Genomic DNA, 27,615 nt, shown 5'->3' with positions numbered 1-27,615 from the left:
AATATCACAAAACAGTAATTAAATAAAACACAGGAAACAGTTTAAAAATCCAAAACCAATTTATAAAAATAGTTTATATTTTTATCTTTAAAATGACACAAAAACGATTAAAATCGGTTCAGGGGAACCGGAGATATGAATTTTGAAAGAATTATTACTTTTCTAGCGCTTAGAAACAAAAAGCGCCAATCGGGTCATCTGGTTGCACCTCGACCGGGGCAAAGTCAAACTTTCAGGCCGACCGCGATGGAGCCCTGCTCGGCTACAGGTCGCGGGAGGCCTCGGTTAAAAAGTTACCTTCTGACTTAGTCTTTATTTTGAAGTTTTTCTTCACCGGGACGAACCTGCCAGTTGAATCCGACCTCCTGGAGCCCTTGTCCGGATACGCGATGTGGGTTTCCTCGGTGGAGACTTTTACCTTCGGACTTAGTCGTTTTTTCGAGATGAAAATCCTTTGACCGGGTTAAACCTGGATCTTGATCCGACGTCCATGGAGCCCTTCTCGGATACGATGGCTGGGAGGTCCCGGTCAACTTTTTACGTTCGGACTTAGTCTCTTTTTTGGATGTTTTTCTTTACCGGGACGAACCACGAAGTCAGGCCGGGTCGCGGTTGAGGCAAGCCGGCTAGAATTTCCGCGGTGGGTCGGTCCCTCTCTGGAGCTTTTTTCCAAAAATTCTCAAATCTTTTCCAAACTTCTGGGGCTTCACCCAGATGTTCTTTTAAGGTTCTTTTGTGGTCCACAGCTCACCCCAAGGGTCCAGAAGTTCTGTGATGGTCCTTGGGGGGTGCGGACTTCAACTCCCAGAATGCACCTGGCGCAAACTCCTTTTTGGCCACTGGACAGTGGTCAGCTGGTCGCTTTCTTCAGGAGTTGGTGCAGGGGACTCTGGTTAGCAATTTTTCACCTGTAGCAAACAGGGAGTCCCTCCTTGAACCAGTTGAAGCCAGGCAAAGTCCTTCTTGTGGTGAAGCCCAAGTGTGCAGCTGGTGCAGTCCTTCTGAGTGCAGGTTCCAGGTGCAGGCCAGGGGTCCAGCAGGGCAGTCCTTCTTCTCCTTTAGTTCCTTTCTTGTTGAAATCTGGTAGGGATCTGAGGTGTGGGGTCAGGTCTGCCAGTTTTATCCTTGCTCCTGGGTGAAAAGCAGGGGGGTCCTGATCCTCCAATCAGGTACAGGGTCGTCCCCCTGTGATGACCACTTCCTGGGAAGTGTGGCAAAAATCCATCCCAAAAGGCAACAGTCTCTAAAAATCCAACATGGCTGAATCTGATTTTTGGAGGTTACATCTGGCTGAGCCCACCCACTGGTGTGGCTAAAAATCATAAACACACCCCTCTCCTGCCCTCTCGCAATCTAATCAAGGGGGCACCTAGTTGTCTGGGGTTGCAGGATGTGGGGGTGTTGCTGGGTGCTCCAAATGTCCTTCTCTGCCTTTGAAGACCAGTTTGGCCGCCCTCCCCCTTCCTGCCTCACCATCTGCTGAGGGGAGATTCTCTCCCCCAAGCACATTCCTTTGTGTGAAGTCAGGCCACTTCATACCTCATCAAGGCAGCCTGCCAGAAGCTGCTGCAGGCTGGCCAATCAGAGCACAGCAGCAAAAACAATGCAGAGCTGAAATTGGCAACTTTTTAGGTAAAGTCTAAACTTTTTACCTGAACAAGTTATATTAAATCCAACAACTGGAAGTTGTGGGATTTATTACAACAATTAATTTGATACCAAATTCTTGGTATGTAACATTTAAGGAGACTTTAAAATGTAAAATAAAGTCTGCCCATTCTAGCCTATGAAGGCCATTTACTTCAATGAGGGAAAAACGAATTTTGGCTGTTTTTACCTCACCAGGGCTTATAAACCTATTTTTATAAAGTCCCTGCTTATAGTTACATGGCACCCAGCCCTAGGGGCACATAGGGCACACCTTAGTGGTGACTTATATGTAAAAATAAGGTAGTTTAAGACTTTGGAAGTACCTTTAATTCCAAAGTCGAATTTGCATATAACTTTAATTTAAAAGCAGCCAGCAAGGCAGGCCTGCTTTTAAAATGACACTGGGCACCTCAGCAGTGCACCTAGGTGTGCACCACCTATGCTGTGGTCCCTAAACCTACATGCCCTACCATATACTAGGGACTTATAGGTAGGTTCACTTAGCCAATTATAATTAGCCTAATTTGCATATTGATTTTACACAGAGCACAGGCCCTGGGACTGGTCAGAGTCAGGAAAACACCAGCATAAAGTGGAAAATGGGGGCAAAAAGTTAGGGGGCCTCTGCAATCAGCCCTGTTTTCCCACACACTATAAATGTTAATTTGCTAAAATGTTTAGAAGCATGATAAATCACAATGTGTTTGATAATATAGAAAGAACAGAACATTTTTAAACCAATTTTATATTGAATAAGACAAACCTGTATGCATTTTGATCATACAGAACATTTTAATTGACTGTCACCTTTAGCAGTAATTGATCATGAGGCTTTTAACAATGAACAGCCCGACACAAAGTTAAGATAGTCTGACATCAAGCCAGGTTACCAGAGAAATATGATCATAAATATAATTTAAGGGCAGAAGCATTTATACTAAATTTAAGTAACTCAAGGTGGTTGACAATAATGTTGGTAAATGTAAGCATCAAAAATTAAACGTTATGCTTGAACTAATTATGTTAATTTGAACTCCAAATAGGTGCTCTGACAACTGTGTTTTTTGGTGGTGTTCTGAAATGTATTCCTGTGTCTTTCAACAACATTTTCTATTCCGTGCACACCAACAGTTTTTTGTTGATTTAAAACTTTTAAAGACTGCATGGATTGTTCTAAGTTCTTAGCTATAGCAATGGTTGGTATGGGCTGAGGTTTTAGTAGGCTAACAACTTTTCCAGTGTTTTCTTAGTGCGACAACGACACACTGTTTAATCTTTTATTATTTGATCTACAGTGTTTTCAGATTTGCAACTCACTGCAAAAAAATTAATGTCAGCCTCATTTTTAATGTGCAATGCTTTACTGGTTGTAAACTACCTCTTCGAACATGCTCAGTGGTACTAACTCATCCTAAGGTTCATAGTCGGGCACATGGTCAAAAATGGTTTGCTCCTCACTTCATAGGCAGTGGATCAAAAATTGCAATTTTCCTTTCAGTTGTCTATTTCTGTCCAACTCTTGCTGTTAGATAATTGCCAAGTGTCCTGTACCAGATCTTTAAGTTCTTTTCAGGTTCACTTGCTGATTGCAAGGATGACTATGGCACACTGTTGTGTATTCACCCTATTATCTTCAATGAACAGGAACAGAATCACCCCTAAATATGCTGGGTAGTATTTTATAATGATTTACCTATTATCAAATGCTATCCTCTACCTTGTACATCCTGCGGTGCGGCAAACTGGCAACAGATGCAATAGCCTGTGAAAGTATAGTTTAGAAAAAATAGAAAATCTGAGATACCTCCGAGACTTTGTATTAGTGGATTACTATTTTTAAACTATAAACCATATTCTACATACAAATGAAATCTCACCATACAATCAAAATAATTTAGTAGAATAGTTATATAAACCACAGCAACAGGTACAGCACAAGCTTGTAATATGCTGTGACTATAAATTATTTTTGTCTTTCAAAACATGCATGCACATCGCAGTCTACACCAGTTAGTGGTCTTAAATATTATTTATTTTTTTAGACTAGTCTCAAAACTGGATGTATGTTTATTGTATGCTAATCTTAGTTCCCTTCCTGTTGGTGTTTTGACTGTATGTGCGTGCTTCTAAGAATGCGCAGGAGTAATCATTCTTCACAAAACGGTTGTGATTTATGTCTGGAAAGTATAACGCAATTGCTTTGAATGGAACTGCAAGATGGCTGACAAGATTAAAATGAGACTTGAACTGCTGGCCTCAGGCTGGAAGTCGAAACCCTGATCTTTAGAAACGAGACTCCAGAGGGAGGGCCCAGATGCTTACGCACTACGTACCGCCCAGTACAACTCTCTGCCTGTCGGTTCTACACACACTTCAAGAGGTTGCACATGTATTGCATTGATACTGCTATTTACAGCCTGATATGTGGCAGTGGAAATCTCATTACCCGTTCAATCCTGCTTCAGCTAGCGCTACACAGGCGCTTAATACCTGTTCGAAGCAAAGTGCTGTATAATGTAGACAAGTCTCGTCACCAGTGAAATGACAATGGTCTGATAAGTTTATTCAGAAAAAGAATAAGGGCCATATGTACGAACACATTTTCCAATAGACACAGAATAGGTAAAACACATACATAATAATATGTATATATAAAGAATGTCACATGAACATTCTAACTCTGGGCCCACAGTAGCCATATATCATCACAAGACATCATCTCAAAACACTTGCAACGGTTTTCATGTCTCCAATCCCTATGCCACCACACCAGCCAATGTGTTCACCAACACCTTCAGTCGCTACACCATGGTTATTATGTCACAATGCACTTTTCTGTAGAGGGTGAAGTTCCCCCACTACGTAGACAGGAGTTGTTGCTTGTTTGAAGACATATTTTACAGAACTACAACAGGCAAATAGATGCCGCCCAAGCCAACTGGTACACCCAGAAGCTGAAGAGACGAGATTCAAAGGAGTTCTAGAATGTAATGACAAGCTTCTAAATAAACATTCTAGCACACACCCATTACAAAATCCCCTTTTATCAAGACCAAGGCACTCACCAACGTTTATTGGAGCATTGGAAAGACAACAGACACCGACTCCGTACAAAAACAATGTAATATAGCATCTATCTCAGTTTAAGAAAACCGAAATTGTATTAATTTAAATATTCTTCCCAATAAACTGGTGTATGTTTCTCTTCTGACTCTCCTTTGAGTAGTCTCATCCTCACACTAACCTCATTTTCCTATTCGACTTTATTCTTGCCCTTCCACCCTCTTCTCCAAATCCTAGTGTTGAATTGATCTTGTGAATTCCGGCATCAGCCCTTTCTTCTTATGTTCACTCCTGTATGAAGCTACCTTCCGAATATACTATCTGCCATTTTCCAAAACCACTTGCTTTCTGACAACAACAACCAGAAGTCCATATTTGTACAGACCAAGTCTGTGCTTTCCTTTTAATCTTTCGTTCACAACATCACCAGATTAAGTATCACTTTTCTTTAGGGTTTTTGTGTTGTGCACTTTAGTATCTTCTGCCTCTAGCCAACTTGCTCTTTACCTATTCTTCTTCTGATTTCTTCAAATCCCGCATATTCCATTACTGGATTTATTTTTCTTTTTTTGTTCAAAATTGCTCATATTGCAGAAGACATAGAAAGGAAGGAAACCATTCAACTCATGGCTTGTGTCTCTCAAGGCAGATAGGATCTCCTCATCAGCAATATTCACGTTGAACTGATTTGCCAATGCCATTACTTTATTCAGACGTTCAACTTGTCCTTTTGGTTGAAACTGAAATATTATGTTTTGTATTGCACCATATTGCAAGTAGTATGGCTTGAAATACTGTAAGAGCTTAGTTACTTTCATGCCCTTGTCTTAGGATGCGCAACAGACCAGAATCAAGGCGGTTTTTCAATTATGTCTTTTTACCATGCATCTTAAAGAACACTTTTATCCCTTCAGATACAAATTAATCTCTGTTATCTCTACATGCAAACATTCCTTACCAAATATTTAATTAAAAAAATGCAGTGGTATTGTCATCTTCATGTCAACCCTTTTTGAAATAGGATTGCATTCTTTCTTCCATTCTTAAATGCATCAATTGGACACTCTAAAAGGACATTCTATCAGAATTCTGTTGCATTTATATTTTGAAGCCTCCAAATAATGCCGTCTATCTGAGGCATTTCAGTTTTTTTTAACTGTGCAGGCTGTTAAAAACGGTGATAGTTTGAGAGTAATGAATCATGCCACTGATTCACAACCTGTAGTTTGCAGACCCTTGGGGTTCTGCCACACCTATACAAATACCCTCAACTGTTTAGAAATTAAATAATATTAGCAAAATGTTAAACAATGTAAAACATTGCAAATGTGAAGGAATTTTAAATTGGAGGCTAAACATTAAGTTTGTGTCCTTGTTTCATGGGAGAAGGACTAGTACAGCAACCAGAATCTAGTGTGGACAATTGGCGGCTTCAATTGAAGCACTAATATACACAGACAAAAAGACATTATGCATTAGGAGCAGAAAGACAAAGTCATAGGCTGGAGCCTAGCATATTGCTTTGCCTTTTAGAAATAAAACCACATTTTGAAAAGCTCCACCTTTCCCATTAAAAATAATGTTTTGATTTTTGTATATTTTTTTTATTTTTTATGACATTTTATATTTGATAGTATGTGTATTTGTTTCATACTTGTTTCTGTTTTTGTGTTTGTGTTTCTTGTTTTGAGGTTCAAATAGTAGAAATTGCACAGGCTGGTATCCCCAGCTTCCCAGTGGTGTTTTACTAGGAGTCCACAGAAGTCAAAAGGTTACAAAGTGTACATGTATTTTGTGTTTTTAGGTAGTGGTTATAATATTTGACTGATGTTCTCCTCCCTAAGGGGCAGCTGAACAGCTGTGGTGGTACTAGCTGAGTATGTACTACATCTACTCCTACAACAGAGTTGTGGCCATTAGATGGTCAAATGCTAAAGTTAAGAGAACATGATTCAACCCAATAAAAGTTCTGAATGGCCACCAACACAGTGATGTGAACCTTGTGGAACTTCAGGGCACCCAACGAGGTTAATGGGGTGACTCCACTGGAACCACGTTGATAGTCCTCTCAGGGGTCTGACTATGCAGGTACTGACCCATGAATAAAAGTTATTATGCTTTTGGACGTCTGATCTGAGTAAGTCTCTCTAATGCAGCCTCACCCACTGTAGGCTTCTGTTTAAAATGAACTTGAGGTTTAACTGTTGGTACATACTTTTTAGCCTAAGGACAGCAGCAGTGTAATGCTGAGAAAAAGGACTCAAAGCATGTTGTGCACGAGATGGGTTCACATTTTGTGCTCACACGTAGAAGCTGGTAGGGGCTGCTTTTCTAATTCAGCCTGGAATCTGCACACAAGTAACACTGTCACAGGTAGAACCCATATTAGATTGTCCATGGCCTGCTAAAGCATTATAATTCAATTGCTGATCCAAGAAGAAATGCTCCCTTTCTTGTTTGCTGAATTGTAGTGTTTTAACAGTTTTTACACTTTGGGTAAAATTTGACAAAAATGTTACCTTTGATTGCCACAGCATAAGAAACCCACTGCTGTGACTTACCCAAATAACATTGTGGTCTTGAGCTTTTATCCAGTGTTATTTTTGTGCTATATATGTTCTTTTGTATTTTAAAATATATTGGGAATTTTCCCTGTGCTTGCCATTCAGGGATTCAGGTTTTGAACTGTCCTGCTGGTGCAGGTTAATTACTCTGCTGGCCGGATCCTGAATAGTAGATGGATTTGGACAGATTAGCTTTCTCCAAGGAGAGAAAGGGATTAGAGGAGGGTGATTGGCTGCCTCTCCCTGCCAAGCCTGAGCGGGATGCTTCAACAATAGACAACGGAAGGGTAGGCAGACTCAGTCTTCACTTACCACAGGGGTTTCATTTGAAGTTTTGGAGGGAGAAAAACACACCTAGCTGTGCAAGTTAGGCTGAGAGGAGAGGTTTGTTTCCCAGTCTTGCTTCAATTTGCCATCTTGAAAAAAATCCCAGAATGCTATGCAAGGGGTTTGGCTAGCCAAGAGTCTGCTCCTTAAAGGTGTGAAGAGCAGAGGGGAAATGTGATACCTCTGAATTGGGCGGGGCATCTTATCTACTAGAACTCTCCACCTTAATTTTCAAATCCCTGCACAAGGGAACAGACTTTTAGAAGCAGAGGAACCAAGGATGCGACAGGAGGTCTACTGTATGGATGAAGTGTCAGTGTTGGGAACCACTTTGGACTTGCATCATTGGACTGTTGTTGACCTCTGTCTCCAGAGCTAGTGGCATTCGCTCTTCACTTCCCTCTTGCACACAGAAGGGTGAGCTTGCTTGGGACCCTAAAAAGAGGGGGGTCCCCAGGACCTGAGTGGACCGGTCTGGCTGTGGGTGCATTAGGAGTGGGCATTCCTTATTATTGCCAGACAGCCTTGGAGCTTAGGGAGAGCAGACAGAGGGAGAAGTCTGCTTTGAGAGCCATTGGGTGTTGCTGCAGAAAGATCACAGACCAGGTGACTACCAAATATGAACGCAAAAGTCAGGTGCACTTGTCTGTTAAATGAGAGACCGCAATCAAACACAGTCATGGAGGTATGTTTATTTAAGCTTAAGCTTGAGAGATATGAAGCGGTCGGCTTCCAAGTATGCTCTTCCAGACTCAGCTGGCACAATCAATATATACTGTTTGAACTACACTGCCATACATTGAAATAGAGTCAGACGTGTGTGCAGACATTGATATTTTTTAAGTTACGTTTTTTATACAGTCAAACAAGAATCTAAGCAAAGCATGAATTCAGTGTCGCAGTATGAGGACGGGTGCAGTTTCAACATGTGCTGTATTGTTCTTTTTAATTTACTTCTTATCTACCTGCTCCTTCAATTCTTGAAAAGGGTGAGCTAAGAAGCATAAACACTTCATGGGCTTTTACCCACCCTGCCTCCCGCCATGTGCAGATGCTAGGGTTTGTACAGCTGCATGGCTCATGAAGTTACGGCAAGGACTTAACATAGAGAACAGTTGTTCAATATCACATTTATGCTCCCACACAAGAGCTGAACACAAGGGCACATTTAGGCTCTTGCAGCCCCTGCTGCTAAAGAGAGGAAAGCAGAAGTGCAGGGCTGTGAAGAACCAACAAGAAGAAAAAAAAAGAAAAAAAATGTTTGAGGCACGAAAGCCCTAGCAGACTACCTCTGGTTTCTGAAGCATGCTACAAGTTGCAACACACCCTATTCTACCTGCAACATTGCGAACCAAGTAATCCCAAAAGAGTGACCTGCTCATGTGTGTTGTTTGAAAAGACTGCTGCTGTTGTCCTGTGATCTAGGGCACTCGAGGCCATGAAGAAAAACCAAGCAGGATTTAGTTCCCCCAACAATGCCATGTGTTCATTGGTTCACTGGGGACCAGTGTCTCAGGAACCATTACATCATTGAATGGTTTTACACACCCTCCAGTTAGGGGTAGAGAAAAACTATCAATCTTATGTCCCTGCTCGGGGAGGACCCAAGCACATGAGGAGTAGCCCTGTGATGCATATAGAACCTGGACATAAGGAGCACTGCCACGCACCCTGTCTCTGTGTGCCATCCAGAAGAATCGGTGAGATCATCAGCCCAGCGGACTCCCCTGCCAATACTGAGGACCGTGAGGTGCTGGTGGCTGGAAGAGCTGACCGTTTTGCTCACTGTGTCCAGGAGGGCGAGGGCACTACAAAGGGTCCACTTCTCCAGTGGGCGGGCCTTTTAAAAAATAAAAACAAACAGAAAGAAAGAAAGAATAGCTTCCCCTGTTTCACAGGCAAAAAGCGCACCCCCATAAGGCATTGGGGCCTCCTACAATATTTAGCATATTTCTCTGATGTTGCTCACAAAGGGCAGGGACACTACCAAAAGTGTTTCTGCGTAACAAGGATGAAGGGGAGCTGCCAGGATATGTGCAGGTTCACAACAGAGTGTAACATATTTTAAGTCAGTGTCAGTCTCCCAGTACCTAGCGTCAATGACCCACAAGAGATTTTCCAATTTTGTTAACATTCTAGGGGTTGACTGTGGTCTGAGTTTGCTATGCATTTTATTGTGTTGCTTAGTTATCAGTTTCTAGTAAGCAACTCCTTGAATAAGTATTGCATTGTTCTGCCTGGCTACCCTGAGAGCCGAGTGCTAAAGGGTACACTTAGTTTGTAGCTCAGGAGGGCAGCTGAATGAGGCATGGGACACCAGAATAAAAAAAAAAACACAGTTATTACAATTGAGGCCCAAAAACCTTTGGTTGCCATGTGATTCCCTGACCTGGGTTTCTCCCCTTTTTTTTGTTTTTTGTTGTTTTGTTTACAATGGGGCCAACATTGTATCATTTTTATTACTCCTCTGTCATGTAATATGGTGTCCTGGTGTCTTAGTTGGTGTGTGCTTGTTGCATGGCATATGCAGCATAGTAGTATGCTGCGGAGTTGGGTAGGGGACCTCAACCTGCACTGCTCTTAACACAGGCATTTATGTGCTCTAATTTGTTGATAGGGGCTAGAAGAACAATAATAAGGCAGAACTAATGCTTCCAGCCAGTCCTACCAGGATACAAACATCAGCTGCCAGTATCTCCGATCTTTCTGTGGTCCCATCATAAAAGTTTCTATTTCAAGCATGTATTTCCTTTTTAAAATAACACCAATGCGTTTGCTGCTTAATAATTTGATGATTTCCCTAGAATCATCATAGCAAGAACCCCTATTATAGCTGTGTATATAATCATACAAATCAGGAAAAACTCCAATAATTGTAATATTCATATGGCCTAAATGTTGTAATTTTTCCCTCCTTGTTCACTAAAAAGTTGGGTATAAAATTACAATCTGTCACCTTTGGAAATGGCCCTTTCTGCAGGGTTATCCCCAAACCATTGGCCTTCCTCCTATTTTTCTGACCCTCTTTTTGTTGGCTTTAGGACTCTGGGCACTTTACCACTGCTAATCAGTGCTAAAGTGAACATGCTCTCTCCCCTACAACTTGGTATAATTGGTTTACCCCTGTTTGGCATATTTAATTTACACGTAAATCCCTTGTAAAGTGGTGTACCATATACATAGGGCCTGTAAATTAAATGCTACTAGTTGGCATGCAGCACAGATTAGGCCCCCTACAGGAGTAGGCTTTCAAGCTTGTCTTAAGCCGGCCACTGCAAGGCCTATGTGCACAGTTTTTTGCCACACTGACTTGGCATGTCAAACTACTTGCCAAGGCCTAAACTCCCATTTTACTACACCTAAGTCACCCCTACGGTAGGGCCTAGGTAGCATTATGCGTAGGGTGCTCTGTATGTATAGGGTAGGACATATGTCTTTATGTACCACGTGTCCTAGTAGTGACAGCCTGCTTAGCTTCTCACCACTCTGTGTTTCTCTCATAGGAGTGCATTGGAAATGCCCTGACCTATGTCTAAGTGGTATCTTCTGATCCTTGGGGAATAGCGTGGGCATTTTTAGTATGTTTGGAATGGTGGTGAGAAATCCTGCTTATTGGTGCAGGTGGATATTTTATTACCACTGAAATGCCACTTTTAGAAAGCGGGGGTGCTTATAACTAGTGCTTTTGCAGCCTGACTCCAATCCACGTCTAGGGGAAGAGTGACAGATCCACTTGGTGCATTCTTTCTAGACAGCCATCACACAGGAGAGGCTGGGTGTGACAGAAGAGGCATCTGCATACTGATAGTCTTCCTGGGCTGGGGAGAGGGATGGTTGTTCACACCTTGCATGTCAATATTCTGTGTGTCCTGCCCTCACACAATGGACTGATTACCCCTTCTGATGTCTGCAGACAGGGCTTGCTTAAAGGGGGTTGTACTTGACTTGAAAGGACTCTTTTGAAGTTACCCCCTGAAGAAAGCCATTTTTGACCCTGTTTTTAGAGCACTTTTGAAACTGGGACCGAACCTCAGTCAGAGGTACTGCTGGACTGCACAAAGGACTCACCTGGACTGCTCTTCTTTTGCTGCCGTTGCCCGGTGTCTACTGGGTGGCCTGAAGGACTCATGATTGCTTTTCTGCTTGTTGCTCTGCTGACAGTCTGTTCCCTGACTTGGTCCCAGTTAAGACACTGTCGGGACTGGATGCCAGATGCTGCTGGAAGGGCTGGCTGGTAACCGCCATTGCGACTGCCATGCTGCTGTGGTGACCTGTGTCCTGCTAGGGCACAGCAAGGACTGCCAGGACCCTGATGTGCTGGCCTGCTTGCCGCTGTCTGGGCCCCAACTAAGTGTTCTCCCAAGGGCCCACATGGGATCACGGATGGGCATTTTCTGTTGTTGCCCACGGTCCTACAAAGGAGTATGGTGCCTGGGGAGCGATATAGTTGTGCCCTAGGGAGGAGGATGTTGTTGCCTCCCTCCCTGACCTGTTGTCCGTTAAGGGCTTGGGAGTGCTTCCCCGTCTGTTTGCTCTGAATGACAGCGCATGGAGAGCACGTTGGTGAGGAAAGGTGAAGAGGAGGGAGGAGAGTCGTCTCTGTAGCATGGATGAAACACGCCTCCGATGGTGCCTCCAGGGCACAAGCAGGCACCTGCTTAGGTGTCTTCACCGCCGCGACCTGAGTGGTATAGAGAGCATGAGCTGCCATATGTGAGCAAGAGGAGGGGGCCACCGATGTGCCTTTGCCCCCAGAGCCACCTTAGTCAGATATCAGCGCCACTCTGAGGTGGGAGCGCGTCGATGGAGGAAGACGGAAGGTCTGACAGGCGGACCTAGGGCTCTGCCGTCCCTCAAGGGTACAGACCGCTCCTGGAGAGCAGTGGATCACTCGTGGAGCCAGGAGGCTAACACTGTACTACTGCATTCCCCCTAGGAGAGGGACAAGCGCCGTACAGGAGAGCACAGTTGCCCCCTCCCACTTTTGTGTGTGACTGTGTCTAACTTGTGTGTGGGCTTCCTTACACCCCCCTTCCACCCAGCAGAAGAATTACCTGTGGTCACGGGGGCCTTGTTGGTTGGCTCTGAGGCGACCCTCGTGAGAGGAGCGGACTCACCTTCCCTTACAGTCCTGCATTTCTAGTAGTAGGAGAGCAAGAGCTCCTGACCCTGACACAGGGGATTAGGCTTTGGTACCGGAGGACGTATAAAGGAAGCGCAGATGCGCTCTGACCTTCCTGTAGAAGGCGGTGTTGGTGTTTTTCGGGGAAACTATAGTTCATGAGGTTTTTGCTCCCATTATGTGGCTGCATTGTTTTCTTAATGACATGTGATATGTTGTTTTAGCCTTGTGGAGGGGCACATTCATGTTTTCATGGTCTACCTGATATGCAGTGGGAGGGCAGGGTGTACTTGTGAGGTATGCAATATGAGAATGTTTCATTCTGTGTGCATTTATGGTAGTAATGATGACCAGACAACTGCTTGTTTAGCAGAGTACTGGAACCTATTTGATGATAACGCAACTGCCTGTGTAGCAGAGTTTTACTGATTTATGTAGTTTTTGGTCTAATGATGCAATACAGTGCATTTTAATATAACTTGTTGTGGAGTTTTCTTTATGGTGTATTTATTGTGTCACTGGATTGCGTGTGTTGTGCAAATGCTTTGCACATTGCCTCTGGGATAAGCCTGACTGCTCGTGCCATGCTACCAAGTGGGTGAGCAGGGGTTAGCTTAGGTGTGTAGCTTTCTTGCCCTGAGTAAAGTGGCAGTTCCTGCCTGGCTTAGGTGCCTACTCTATCCAACCCGGAACCCCATTTCTAACAGTTGTTTCCTCAAATGGTGGACCTATTCAATGTTCATTTCCCGCTTATCAGATAGGTACCTACAGGCACTGCCTTCAACTGGCCATGCTAGTACTCCCACTGACAGCCTGCACTTTCAGCACCTTTACACACTGCCATCATCCACCTGCATCTCTGCAAATTGTCATATAATGGACCCTTTTATTATGCAGACTCCTATAGAGTCTATTTGAGGACCGGCTTCAAAGTTTACCAGTACATTTCTCCGCATTCAGACCATGTGTCCACACATAACAGCCATTAATTGCTGCCAGCACCTGCTATAGGAAGAGGTGGTTGGTGAGTGTCTTTGGCATCCATATGGTTTGCTAAGCAATGCTTCTAGCTCTTACAAACACCATGGAGGCTCATGCCTCCAGCACTTTCACAATGTTTATTAACATCCTAGTGTCTGCTGTCTTGAGCCTTATTACACAGAGTTGGCTGGGAAGCAAGATGTGCAGGAGGTCTTTGAAGACAGAGAATAGAAAATGGCATGCTCTCAGGTTACGAATTGATTGAGTAATGTGAGGTTAAAATTAACACATCTCCACCGCACATAACTAATCCCACAAACTCCGAAATATATATCTAGGGAGACTCTCTACTTGCCCAAGACATGGAGAGCCTGGAGCCTCCTTTATACGTAAGACATGGCACTGCAGAGTAACAGCAGAGTACTGGGAGAGGGTGGTGGCAGGCCCCATGCCAACTGTCTCCGTGAATAAGTGTCTTCTCGGCATGGGACCAAAGCCCACAAAGGATAAGATAAAGCACCGCTCTGTGGTCCTGGCGCTGTACTGGTGAAGTGCAGGATATCCATTGCATCCCTGAGGTCAGACTGAAGCAGCCTGGGAGAGGGCCTTAACAGAATGGGCCATAATGGAGAGGTTTCACATGGAAGCCACTAGTAGGGATATGAGAGCTGTTGCAGCTTCTGTGCAAATGGTAAGGAAACAGTACAACCTGAAAGATGGATGAAATTGATAACATTCAGAATTGGGAACCCTTTGGATACCTGTAATTGGGAGAGAAGGGTGGAAGACCACACTAGCACGGAGCAGACTTCAGAAAAGAGAAACAATAAACAAGACTACAAGGGGGCAAGAATATATATTTTGGGCTGGATGAAGTAGGTCATGCTATGCTCAGCTCAATTTTATGTTATAAATATTAGATGGCCTGTGTATTACCTACCACTTTATATAAGGATTCCTAACAATGAAGTATTACACTTTTATTTTGATTGTTTTGTAATAGTTATCAACTGATTGCAAAAAAGATAAAGATGATTTAAAGGTGTTGGCTATTGAAGAGCCTGATAATGAATCCTTTTAAGGTCGCAGGCTACCAAACAGCACAGCTGTCTGGTTAGCTGAAGACTTCTTGGGGACTTATAGAATGTTGACCTAGACATTCATTCTGCCCATTGATTACCATTGGCTTTGTGGTTTGTAATTCACGTTTTCTGGTTTTCTGGCTTTCTATTTGCTGGCTCTCCAGACTTAGGCCCTCATTATGACTTTGGCGGTCTTTCTGCAAGACTGCCAAAGCTGCTGCTGCCAACAGACCACGAGTGTTGGTGGTCTGAAGACCGCCATATTTGGAGTTGCTTAGGATTTCTGCCTGTCATATGCATGTGTGTGCGTGTATGTGTAGTGGAATGGGTGTGTGTATTTATGTGTGCATGGAGGGTGTGTGTCTGCATGTATGCGGAGGGGAGGGGGAGTGTTGTGGTGCAAGTGAGTAGGTGTGTGTATTGGGATCCATACGAGTGTGCAAGATGCGAGTGAGTATGGGTGTCTGTGTGTATGCTTGCGAGTGAGTGGTGGTGTCTGTGTGTAAGCGTGCAGTCGGGTGGGGGTGTTTGTATGGAAGTGTGCAAATGAGGGGGTGGTTGTATGGAAGTGTGCACATGGGGGTGTGTGAATGTATGCTTGCGTGCAGGGGCGGGGGTGTGCATGAATGTATAGGGGGTACGTATGTGTGAGTGTGGGTGTGTGTCAGTGTGAGAGCAGGTGGGGGTGTTAGTATGGATGTATGCGGTTGGGTAGGGGGTGCTTGGAATTGTGTGTTGGAGGGTGCATGAGTGTGGACGTGTGGGTTGGGGTGCTGGTGACCGGAATGGGGATTCCTGTCACCGGGTGCATTACCACCAGGCTTTTTGTGCCAGAGTGACTGCTGCAAAAAGCCTTACAGTATGCTGCCTCCTAATATGGCTGGTGGTCTGAGGCCTGCCACCGGCCCCAAGGAGCTCACTGCCAGCCGCGTTGGTGCAACTGCACCGACGGGCCGATCGGTGTTGTGGCGGTTTGGCTTCGGCCAAACCAGCCTACTTCTAATGCAGCGGTAAGATTGCCACCACAGGTGTTGTCATCTTAAGACTGCCATGCTCGTAATGAGGGTCTTTGTTTGTCCCTTCTGTTGCCTAAACCATGCTTATTGTATTCTTCCCGAACCTTGCTTTCTGTAAACAGGCCTTAAAATCTTTATCTTGTCACATTTGCTGTGCACTCAATGACAGAGGTCAAATGTCAGGCTGTGTCTTCAAGGGTAGTTTTAAAAAATATATTTTTTTTTTATTGAAGTTTATAGCATATTGAAATCATCCAACAACAAGGAAAAGCCATACAGTTTCTTCCGCATCACTGTTAAAGCAATTTTGAGTGAGAGAGGGATTCAGGGGGGTGAGGGGTGTGAGGCCCTGGGGGGGGCGATAAGGGCGATAGATAATGGCCACAGAGCAAGTATTGAGCTGTGATATACTTTATAACACCTGTGCATCAATAAACATGAAAACATCCTATGCGATTTAAAAAAGCGGAGTCTCTTTGGTAATATTTACAGCCAGTGTGTGTCAATAGAAAGATATGTGTTCAACATGTCCCATATATGTGACAGACCATGTGCGGATTAATGTGAGTACAGATATATACTGATTGTGGCCGAGAAGCCCAAGAGGTGGGATACGCGGGGAACGCTCCTGTAGGGATAGTGGACAGTAAAATAATGCAGCAGACCGTGAGGACCAGCCTCGCGGGCTTGCAAGGGGGCAGAGGTTATGTGTGTCCCTAGGGGTCAGCAGGAAACCTATGGCTTACAGATTAGGGTGTATTATTATGATTTGTTCATGGAGGACTGATGTCGTTTTTTGCTGCTATTTTGATGATGAATGTGTCACATATGTCACTGCCACCCTGTGCTAGACCCTTGCGCATCAACACACGCAGTACTTCCGATTCAGCTTGTGACCACTGCATCAGTGTGTGTAGCCATCTGGTAGTGTCTGGGGTTGAAGGTGCCTTCAATTGCATGGTGATAATGCACTTAAATGTGGTAAAGGCCATGTCTATAAATCTTTGGAGGTGTTTGTCCCTTCAGTTTCTGTGGCGTAGTCCCAGTAAACAGTTTTCAGGTGTGAGTGTAGGGCATGATCTGTGATGTCGGCAGTGGTCTCAGTTACCTGATGCCGAACCGCTTGCAGCGGGGGGGTATTCCCATACCATATGACAAAAGCTAGCCTCTAGCAGACTGCATTTTGAGCATTTAGGTTCAGTTGTCGGGAACATACGTTTAATGCGGTAAGGGGATAAATAAGCTTGGTTCAAGTAGTTGAACTGTGTAAAATGGAGCCTAGGATTGCACGATACCCCTTTTATTCCGGATGGTGCAGACGACCATGAGCCTTGGGAGAAGGGATTGGAGAGTGCTGCATCCCACCGGGCACGGGTGCTCTCCACCTCTGGACAGTTTATTGTGTTCAAGGCAGTGTATAGTGCGGAGATTGCCTTACTAGTCCCTGGGTCAGATAACATCAGTGTGAGTGCCTGCGATATTATTGGCTCCGTGTCTCCATCCCTCCATCTGTTGTGTATAAGATGTCTGATCGCACAGTATGATAGAAATAATCCAGCATGTAGGCCGTTGGTGTCTCTAAGTTCATCAAACGTCTGTAGTGTACCTTCTGTGAAGAAGTCACCCACCATTGTGAACTTAGTAGGCGTCCATGGGGTCATGTCGTGGTGCCGGAGCATGACCCGAGCGGTCAGCAGCTTCGCCACAGGTATTAGTGGTGAGTACGGTATGTTTAGAGATGTGCTGTGTAGATATCTGTGCCAGCAAGCCCTGGCCCTGTCCATCAATATAGAGCTGCGTGTGGGGAGGCATGACCTATCATTCAACCAAGTATACACCGGGGTCGCACCAAGAAAAGTTATTTACATTTGTTTTGTCAGGACTTTGGGACTCTCTCAGCCACCGTAACGACCATTGTAACTGTCCCGCAGTGTAGTAGAGTTCAAGGTTGGGCGCTGCGTTGTGGTCAGGGCTACACAGCATCTATCTCCCCCCCCCCCCACTCCCCCCCCCCCCCAAGTAGTTCAGTTAGTAAGCTATTTAGCATTCGGAAAAGGAGTCTCGGAGAGTGATTGGTAATGCTGCGAAATAATACAGCGGTCTAGGAAGAACAATCATTTTGGCTATGGCTATTCTGCCCATCGGCGCGAGCGGTAGCTAGCACCAGAAGGGGAGGGAGCCTCGAATACATCTGACTGCCTGATCAAGATTGCCCTCTTTCAAATCTTGCAGGGAGTGATATACCAGTATCCCAAGATATTTAAACGTACTGTGACACCACTGTAGTCGAAAAATAGGGAGGGTATGTTCTTCTTGTGGGACAGGTGACATGGGGAAAATGCATGATTTTTACCAGTTGACCGTCAGCCCCGATATAATTCCAAAAGAGTCAAATAAGGACATTACTCTGGGGACAGCCGCTGCACAATCGCGTAGATAAATGATGGCGTCATCTGCATATAGTGATATGATGTGAAAAATATGTGACTCCTTTATTCCCCAACATCCTGCGTTCTGTCTCAAATGAGCCGCCAGTGGTTCCATCGCTATTGCAAACAATAATGGGGAAAGCGGTCATCCCTGTCAAGTGCCCCAGCAGGTAGGGAAACTGTCAGATATAGTGTAGCCTGTCTTAACTCTGGCTGTTGGGATAGAGTACAGGATACTCACCCTTTTCAAGAAACCGGTCCCGAAACCCATTCAACAGAGAGTCATAAAGAGGTAATCCCAGCTAAGTGTGCCAAATGCTTTTTCTATGTCAAGCGAAATAGCCACCCCCTTGCTACCATTATGTGCATTAATGTGACGAAGTCAGAGCAGTCTCCTTTAAAAAAGTACTCCGTCCGGGAATAATGCCCGATTGATCCTCATGTATCAGGCCAAGCATTAACGGAAAAAGTCTGTTTGCTAGAAGTTTCCCCAGGATTTTACAATCCAAGTTTAGCAAGGAAAGATGTCTGTAGGACCGCACGTCAAGGAGCTCACAGCCGGGTTTGGGCAAGTCTACTATGAAGGCTTCACGTAGTGACTGCAGCAGTTATCCTGTCGATCGCACTTCTGTAAGCATCTCAAGCACAGGTGGTAGGAGCTGAGATGTATATGCCGAGTAATATTAGATTGGTAAGCCGTCCATGCCAGGGACCTTGTTATGGGGTAATTGGGGTAGCGCTGTGTGAATTTCCTCCAAAAGGATTGGTTCATCCAACTCGTCTTTTTGTTGTGTGTGTAGTTGGGGTAGGAGGAGTGTGTCGAAGAAAGCGGATACCTGTGCAGGTGTAGGCGGTTCGGCCGCCGCTCATAGTGATTGGTAGTAATTTTTGAACGCTGTGTTAATATCACCCTGTGTGCTAAGCATGTCACCAGAATCCCTAACGAACCATGCCAAGAGGAGACCCGAGTGGTCGCCCTCGGCGTACTGTGGTGTCACGTAGTGTCGATAGTCATGTATCAGCCCCTTTATGCTTCGTGCGTAAGTCTCGAAGGAGATCTAGATTGGCTGTTTGGTTGGCTACGGCTGTCTCCGCTTCACAAAGCTTAACCCCCAATGCGGTCACCTTACGACGTAACACCTGGCGAACCCCCAGTCCGTGCACCACCACTTTATGTGCGTCCCATTCGGTAGTCCGATTAGGTGTGGATTTATGGTTATGTGCAAAATATGTGGAAAAACATGTAGCTAGTTCTTGGTGAAAAGGAGGATCCGTCAATTCCTCAACATGCAAACGCCAGGTCAGCACCTTTGTAGGTGATCTGTCCCATTGTAGAGTCACCCTCAGGGGACAGTGATCAGATATGGTGCGAGCTAGGTGTTTAGAGCCCGCCATTCTCTGCAACAGAGCCATGGGTCCCAAGAATAGATCTATTCTAGTATGTAAGTCGTTGACCCACCTCCTCCCCCAAGAGCGGCCACTGATGGATCCCGAAACAGACCGGGTGATAGCTTATTCGGGAAGTCCCCATGATTAGTATTAGGAGCATATATTCCCACTAGGATCAGCGGTGTTCCATCCAATAAACCTTCTGTAATCACATATCTACCATCAGAGTCCCTCTGAGAACGTTCCACCACGAACGGGACGCCCGGTGCCACCCATATTACTATTCTTCTGGCAAATGTTGAGTCTGTAATGCTGTATGCCTGCCCCCTCCAGCTGTTATGATGCTTTTTGAGTTCACTCTCTGCGCAATGTGTTTCCTGGAGCATGACTATTGGAAGTGACCATTTTTGCAGGGTTATCCCCAAACCTTTTGCCTTCTGTCTCCTATTTTTTCCGGTCTGATTTTTCTGGTTTATTGTCTCTGCACACTTCACTAATGCTAATCAGTGCTAAAGTGCAAGTGCTCCTTATGTAAATCGTACTGTTGATTGGTTTATCCATGATTGGCATATTTGATTTACTGGTAAGTCCATAGTAAAGTGCACTAGAGGTGCCCAGGGCCTGTAAGTCAAATGCTACTAGTGGGCCTGCAGCACTGATTGTGCCACCCATACGAGTAGCCCTGTAAACATGGCTCAGACCCGCCATTGCAGTGTCTGTGTGAGCAGTTGCCAATTCGACTTGGCAAGTGTACCCACTTGCCAGGCCTAACCCTTTCCTTTTTTTTTTTTACATGTAAGGCACCCCTAGGGTAGGCCCTAGGTAGCCCCATGGGCAGGGTGCAGTGTATGGTAAAGGTGGGACATGTACTTCTGTGTTGTTTCGCAATTGCTCCTGCGATAGAAATATACAAAGCCCAAGCAAGGGGTAGAGTGTTATATGGTGCAGAACTTTGGGGTTACTGCAATCTGAATGACTTGGAGAAAGCTGAAAACTTGTTTTTGAAAGCGCTATTAAAAATACCGGCAAGTTCCCTTACCCTGTCCATTAGGCTGGATTTGAATCTCCACCCCATCTCGCATAAAGCTGCCCTAAGGCCATTGATGTACTGGATAAGGATATGGGCCTTGGACATCTTTGGACGATATAGAGCTGGGCTTAGTGCCCTGAAGTGTACGCAAGCTTTAAAGAAGGTCAGGTGGTGTCGCTATGTCAGAGAAACTCTTTTTGGTCTTGGACTGGGTAACTTTTGGTCATACCCCCTTCATCTCCCAAAAAATGCTGCACAGATTCTGAAGGATGCATATTGGTTGAGTGTCCCACTGAAAAAACTAGGAGAGGTTCCTTTGCTTGGTTTAATTGATAGTTTTTTTATCCCTGAAATGTAATTATCAATTTGAGCATTTTATGGACCTGTAGTATCTCCACAAGCATGTGCACTTTATATTATATATATGGGAACATTACCACTTTGATCTTTCACTTGTAAATGGTCAATTTCTGCCTCGAACAACGACTTATGCCCGAAGGGATGTGGGGCTGTCGAACACTCAGCTCATGTTTTATTCGGCTGCCTCTCCTATTCGAAGCAGAGAGCTCATTGGCTCACACCTCTGTGTAGATCCTTGGGCTTTAGAAGTGGCATATTAGCCCTTAGGATGGTAATGTGGCATGTGCAGTGGCCAAATATCTGGAGGCTATCTGGCCCATTAGATGTAAAAATCTGAAACACGAATTATGATACATAGCATTATCTCTGTTGCGATTCAGTGCTTGTTAATTGAAAACCAACTTCTTAGTGTGGCCATATGAGACCTAGTTTTCAGTTGAGAATATGTGAGGTTCGGTGATGTAGTAGTTATGATTTTGAACATCGTCTATTACAGTTTTAAAATGTTCTTATTATACTGTATTTTATTTGATATATTTGTGTGTTTTAGCAGTGAGAGATTTTAAGATTTTCATTCTTCTCTTATATTCTCATATGAATTTGTGTAATTGTCTATGTGCTTTTATAGTAATTTTCTTTGCCGGAATAAAGCTACTACTACTACTACTTCTGTGTTGTACATGTCCTAACAGTGAAATACTGCCAAATTCGGGTTTCACTTTTGCAGGGCCTATCTCCCTCATAGGTTAACATGGGGGGCTGCCTTTAAATAACTTTAAAGCGCAGATTCCCTTTGAGGACAGATAGAAATATGGAATTTGGGGTCTCTGAACTCACAATTGAAAAATACATCTTTTAGTGAAGTTGGTTTTCAGATTGTGAGTTTGAAAATGCCACTTTTAGAAAGTAGGCATTTTCCTGCTTAAACCATTCTGTGACTCTGCCTGTTTGTGGATTCGCTGTCTGGGTTAGACAGTTGGGCTGTTGTGAATTCCCTCTAGACATTGACACAAAAGGGTCTGGGGTGTAGCCTACATATCCTGATGGGCTATCTGAGCTAGAGTGGAGGGAGGAGTGGTGCCTTACACCTGAAAGGACTGTGCCTGCCCTCACACAATGCAGTCTCCAACCCCCTAGTGTGCGTTTGGGGCCTGGCCTGGACAAGGAAGGATCTTGCAAACACTTGAAACTTTGCTTTGAAGTTTTCCAACTTTAAGAAGAAGACCCAAAAATCCAGACTGGTAGTATCTTTCTGGAATCAAGACGAACCTCTGCCAAGGAGATGAGTTGGAGGAGGAGTACTGTCCCTTTGTTGTATTGCTTTGCTGGACTGTGTCCTGCTTGAGAGAGTTCTCCAAGGGCTTGGAGTAGAGCTTGCCTCCTGTTGGAAGTCTCAGGGACACCAAAGACTTCAGTTTCCTTAACCTGCAGCGCTGGGAACTGGGGGTTTTGTGCTGTTCAAGAGGAGAAGCCACTGCGATGCCAACTACGCTGCTGGCCTGCACTGTGACCTGCCGCCGCACGGAGTCGCTTTGCACCGCAACAAAGGTATCACCGATGGCGTCATCTGACGACTTCACTGAGCCGCTGCTCGCAAGGCAACCTGTGGGCCCTGCATTCCGGCATTGCCTGCTCACACTGCAGCCTGGGCATCCCCGACGACACCGCTCCTGCTAACACCGCTGCCTGCACTGTGGCCTGTGGACACAGCTTGTGAGGTACACAAAGCACCGTCCCGTCCTGCAGGGCAGCCCCGGTCCACCGACACCAGCATCGTTGACTCCAGTGTCGTCACCAAGCATCCTGCCTGCACCGTGGCCTGTGGACACCGCTCAAGAGGGTCACGAAGCCCCGTCCCGCACCGCTGGCTTGGGCCTACCAACGACAACGCTTCCGCAACATCGACGACGCTGCCTGCACCGTGACCTGGTGGCACCGCGCATCACACCGCCCCGCTTCACACCGCAGCCTTGGTCTCATCGATGCAGCTGGATGCCACCATAGAGCTGCTGCCTGCACCGTGACCTGTGGGCACCGCACGTCGCATCGTCCTCATTCACACCGCAGCCCTGACGCTATCCACGCCACCGCTCCTGACTTCATCAGCCCGGAGTTCGATCCGCAAGGTGTGTAACTTCAAGGGCCCGACGACTCCCACACCGACTCTGGAACCAACACCGTGATGCCAGCGATGTCACTCTCCGGAGCTCACTGCGAGGATCACAATGCCCTGCAATTCCAAAGCTACTGTTTGCGGGTCTTTCCGACACCGTAGCTGGCCCGCGACTCTGCGGCTGGCCTGAACTGTTGGTTTTGTTGATCACAATGCTGTGATAACCCCAGGTGGAGCTATTGACTTCAAGGAACAGTAATTTGAGTAAATCTTGCAGAATTCATATACTTATTACTGTATGGTTGATTTTTATTGTATTTGGTCTTGTTATATATAGATAAATATTGGCTATTTTTCTAAAACTGGTGTGGTGTCCTTTTGTAGTGGCTTCATTTATTACTGTGTGTTATGTGCAAATGCTTTACACATTGCTTCTGATGTGAGCCTGACTGCTTCTGCCAAGCTACCAAGGGGGTATGCAGGGGTCATTTCAGCAGGTATCTCCCTTATCCTGACCAGAGAAAGGGTCCCTACTTGGACAGGGTGCAAACCGACTGCCAACTAGAGACCCCATTTGTAACAATGACTATATGTGTCCTCTAACGCTTCAGATATGCCTGTATGTGATGTCTCTTGGACGAGGATGCTATACCTCGCATATTCCATGTGATGATGTTATATCTAATGAGAGACCGTGCAATTTGTGTACTCATGGAGGTTCGTGCCTCTGAAGTAGAGAAAGAACTGGGTTTTCTGTCCTACTGACTGTTTCTGTGGTGAGTATATGTGTTTGGTGTAACATGAACCCCGGCCCTATGTGTCTCCCCTCCATCCAGCCTCCCGCCCCCCCCCCCCCCATCATTGTGCAAACTTGTACATGCAACAGCAGTAACAAAGACAAACAAGAGTGGCAACTTGCCTAAACAGAAAACAATATGGTAACCTGCATTCATTGACACATTGCCGAGATGTGAACAATTGACATATGTGAGATAGGACAGGTCCATACGGTAAGTTTTGTGGAGGGGCACAAATATCTTGTGCAGATCTCCTATCCGGCCTGCAGGATATAGCATAGTTCCAGTAGTCTTCACCATTGTTAAAAGTGTTATATGTACGATCCTGCCCCCGGTCACTGACAGGGACTCCGATCAGGTGGCCCGACCGTTGGGCAGCAGGCTCATTAGTGAGGCATAATAACACTGAGTTGATAGTTCTCATGACGATCGAGCAATGATTCGGTCCACATTCTGCCATCGTTTCTGAGCATAACGGACTGTGCAAGGCACGTTATAAGTGTGGTACGTATCACTGGATATCTGCATCCCAGCCACAGTTGATCACCTGTTACTGTTGTATGTGTTCAAACCTATAAGTCGTCAGCCGATAGGGGGTGGTAAAGGTTGGGTTCTTGCAGGAGTCAGTCAAATCACTGTGATCCTCCCGCTCAGCATTAGTCTGATGTCGTTTGAAGTGCAGAGAAAGGATTTGATGTGAGCTGTGCGGTCTCGAGCAGCACCTTTGCTCGTTCCTCCACGACTTACGGCCTGATGGGTCCAGCACTGTAGCCCGTGCAGCGATTACGTTTGGGTCGAGGAGATAACCATTGTGTTGCTGTTTCCTCCTCATTAGAGGGCCGGGCTAGGCCCTTAGCATGAAGACACGTCCAGACGTCTTTGGGGTAGTGAAGATATGTGTTTTCGCGCCATCTATCACGCTAAGCCTCTCTGGGAAGAGCAGTGCATATTTTATATTGTGATCCCAGAGCCGTTGCTCGACAGGAAAAAAGGAGTTCCGTTTTTCTGAGCCTCCCCTGTAAAGTCTGGATAGGCAGTGATGTTCACACCCTCAAACTTCCATGGACCAGGAGTGCGAAAGCGCTGAAGCACTAGGTCTCTATCACGATAATTGAGAAGGTGAGCTATCAGTGGCCTGAGGGGTGCTCCCAGGGGTGGTGGTTTGCCTGGGATTCTATGGGCTTGCTCAATCGAAAAGAGTTTTGGGATTTTATCCTGGAGTACTGTAGTCGCGAGTTATTGTTCAAGGAACAGTTCTGCACTGGGGCTCTCTGCTCTCTCCGGAAACCCTATGAAGCAGACGTTGTTGCATCACGAGCGCCCTTCAGCATCTTCCGCTCTCCGTTGTAATGCTGCTACTTCCGTAGTCAGTTGTTGCATCTGAGATTGGAGATCTTGGACAGACAGACACATTGCTGCCATATCAGATTCTGTTTCCCCCTTTCTGATAATTTACGATGATCCGCCCGGAGTAAATTAAAATCCTGCACCACTGCGTCGATCTTTTAGTGTCCAATATGGCCTGCAATACTTTCTCAAATTGGGAAGAATGGCTGTGGAGGGTGGCGTCCAGTTGTTGCAAGGCGTAAGCAGTACCATCTGATGTTGATTACTGAGTTGTTGGATTATCTACTGCCATTGCGGTCAGCCTCACGGTTTTAGGCTTCCCCATCTGACCCCCAATGTGCGTGGTGCTCATGCAAGCCTTGATGAGAGAAATCCACTTCTGTGGCTCTAGCAGTAGGGCAAGGACCCCGGATCCAAAATACTGCCAGGCGCATGATCTGGAGGGCAATACAGTGTCATATGCGCCTTGAAATGTCAGAGCCGCTAGACCTCTTAGACGTGTAGGCTAATAAAAGTATCTTCCAGAAGTAGTAGAGTTGCAGACTTACATATGACACAGAGCAGCGGTAATAATGTATCCTAGTGTGAGCACAGGTGCCTCGCTGTGGGTCTGTCTTTTGGCTCTAGGCAGCGTTCCATTATACTGCACATCATAGACTTGGGCACTTATTTGATAGTTTTAGAGAGAGCCGCAGCAATGACGGTGGTGTCCTAAGATTAAATAGACCAACACGTCGTCAGGTGGGTGCCCTATTGCCATAGCATAGCCTCTCAGGCTGACGTTCACAATCCATAGGCGGACCCTATGATGCCGTCCACACATGTAATTGCGCTCCCTACCTACTTCACGCTCAGTTCAGCTCTTATTGTGCAGCTCCAACTCACCCGTTGTCCTGCTGACTTTAGCTCCGCGTAGGTCTCTGATCGCTGGTGTTGGGACCCATTTGGGATCCCATCGCTATGCAGGAGTACAGGAGGGGTGTCTCCACAGCTCTGCCGCACTCTCCTGTGTAGGCCGAGTCTCCGCTCAGGGCTGGGGGTGCGTCCTGTACGGCCAGACCGCCAGTCCCCCCTTCAGCTGCCCTGCCACGCGGTCCCCCCCCCCCCCCCCCCCCGTCCGCACTCAGACCCCCTCTAGGACTCCGCCGGGGCCTGCGGGAAAGGCAGGCCTGGTGTTGGGGCCCTCACTGGAACCCCACCACTGCGCCGGAGTACAGGATCGCCACTACTCTGTTGCACTCCTCTATGTGGGCCGAGTCTCCACGCGGGCCGGGGATGCGTCCCAATGGGCCGGGCCGCTGGCTATTTCTCCGGCAGTTTCGCCGCGTCGACGCCTCACTTCCGCGTACCCGCAGATCACTTGCAAGAACTCTCTGGAGCCCGCGTGAAGCAGGTAAGGCAGGCCAACTGCGTCGGTCCTACACTGCGACTGCGTCCCTCCCTCTGGGCCAGGCCGGCTGCAGGTGAGCCGCTGCGCTCCACTAGCCCACATCGACTGCCTCCGCTGCAGCATCCGATGGCCACCACGCCTCAGAGCTGCCGGGGCAGCAAGGAACGGATCAGGGTTGCCGTTTACTGCCTTTAGGGAAAGATAATAGTCTGGCCGGGTGCAGAGCTCCGATCTAGGCTGCCGCTCCAGTCGCCATCTTGGACACGCCCCCCCCTTCAAAGGTAGTTGGTGTTTATTTTTCCTTCTCTGGAGTAAACGTGAGAGGATTTATGTGGCAATCGTGCTGGCTTCTGGGATCTGCATGAGGAAGGTAAATCCTGTGCTGATCTGGGGTTTGACACGTCCGGACACAGCAGGTAAGACTTGTAAAGCAGATTTTATGTATACATTCGGAATGTGCTCCTTTGCATTTTAGAAACTTCTGTCTATGCTGCCAAGCCTCTTACAACAACTAGCTTTTTATCGTGCAGGCCTTTTGAATTGCTATCTTTAAACATCTCATTGAGTTTATTTGTTCTATTGTGCTTACACCTGTAGAACGAACAGGTTGCCTGAAGTGAAAACCTTTCTTGGAACCCTGAGAGGGGGAAAGGTTTGTTGATCGCTGCAGCAAACGGCAATTTATGCAGGTATAATAAGTATTTCGTTTCTTCCCTCTGTATCTCAATCCCTCCAGTCTTCTGCCTTCATTCTCAGAGAAGGGGTTGAGTTACCAGGCTTTCCTTATCCATCCTTTGTGTTTATTATTGGAGATAAAATAACAGATCTGAGGCCTTGTCTAACACACGGCTGCGAATGCAACAAGCGATGCGTGTGATAGCTTCATTTCCAGGTACTGTCCATCACCTTAGCAGTCTGAGGTACCCTGTTTGCTTCATATTCATCGTTGGGACAT

The 27,615-nt window shown here is 46.0% G+C and overlaps 1 protein-coding gene across 3 annotated transcripts in view; it reads left to right on the top strand.

Annotated features, from left to right (window-relative positions):
* RAD1 (RAD1 checkpoint DNA exonuclease) overlaps positions 1-27,615 on the top strand; it is a 75,410-nt gene that overhangs the window by 12,440 nt on the left and 35,355 nt on the right. The window contains exon 1 of one of the 3 annotated variants that reach the window (XM_069220736.1): positions 26,418-26,663. The exons of 1 other annotated variant lie outside the window; for it this stretch is intronic. The gene's annotated coding sequence lies outside the window, so the exon portion shown is untranslated. Of the gene's footprint in view, positions 1-26,417; positions 26,664-26,707; positions 27,077-27,615 lie in introns of those variants that run through there. One more of the 3 variants, XM_069220727.1, reaches the window with a different exon arrangement.

The sequence above is a fragment of the Pleurodeles waltl genome, chromosome 1_1, assembly GCF_031143425.1.
Source record: "Pleurodeles waltl isolate 20211129_DDA chromosome 1_1, aPleWal1.hap1.20221129, whole genome shotgun sequence".
Lineage (NCBI taxonomy): Eukaryota > Metazoa > Chordata > Amphibia > Caudata > Salamandridae > Pleurodeles > Pleurodeles waltl.
The sequence above is the reverse complement of the archived record's forward strand: the minus strand, read 5'-3'. Positions and strand labels throughout refer to the sequence as shown.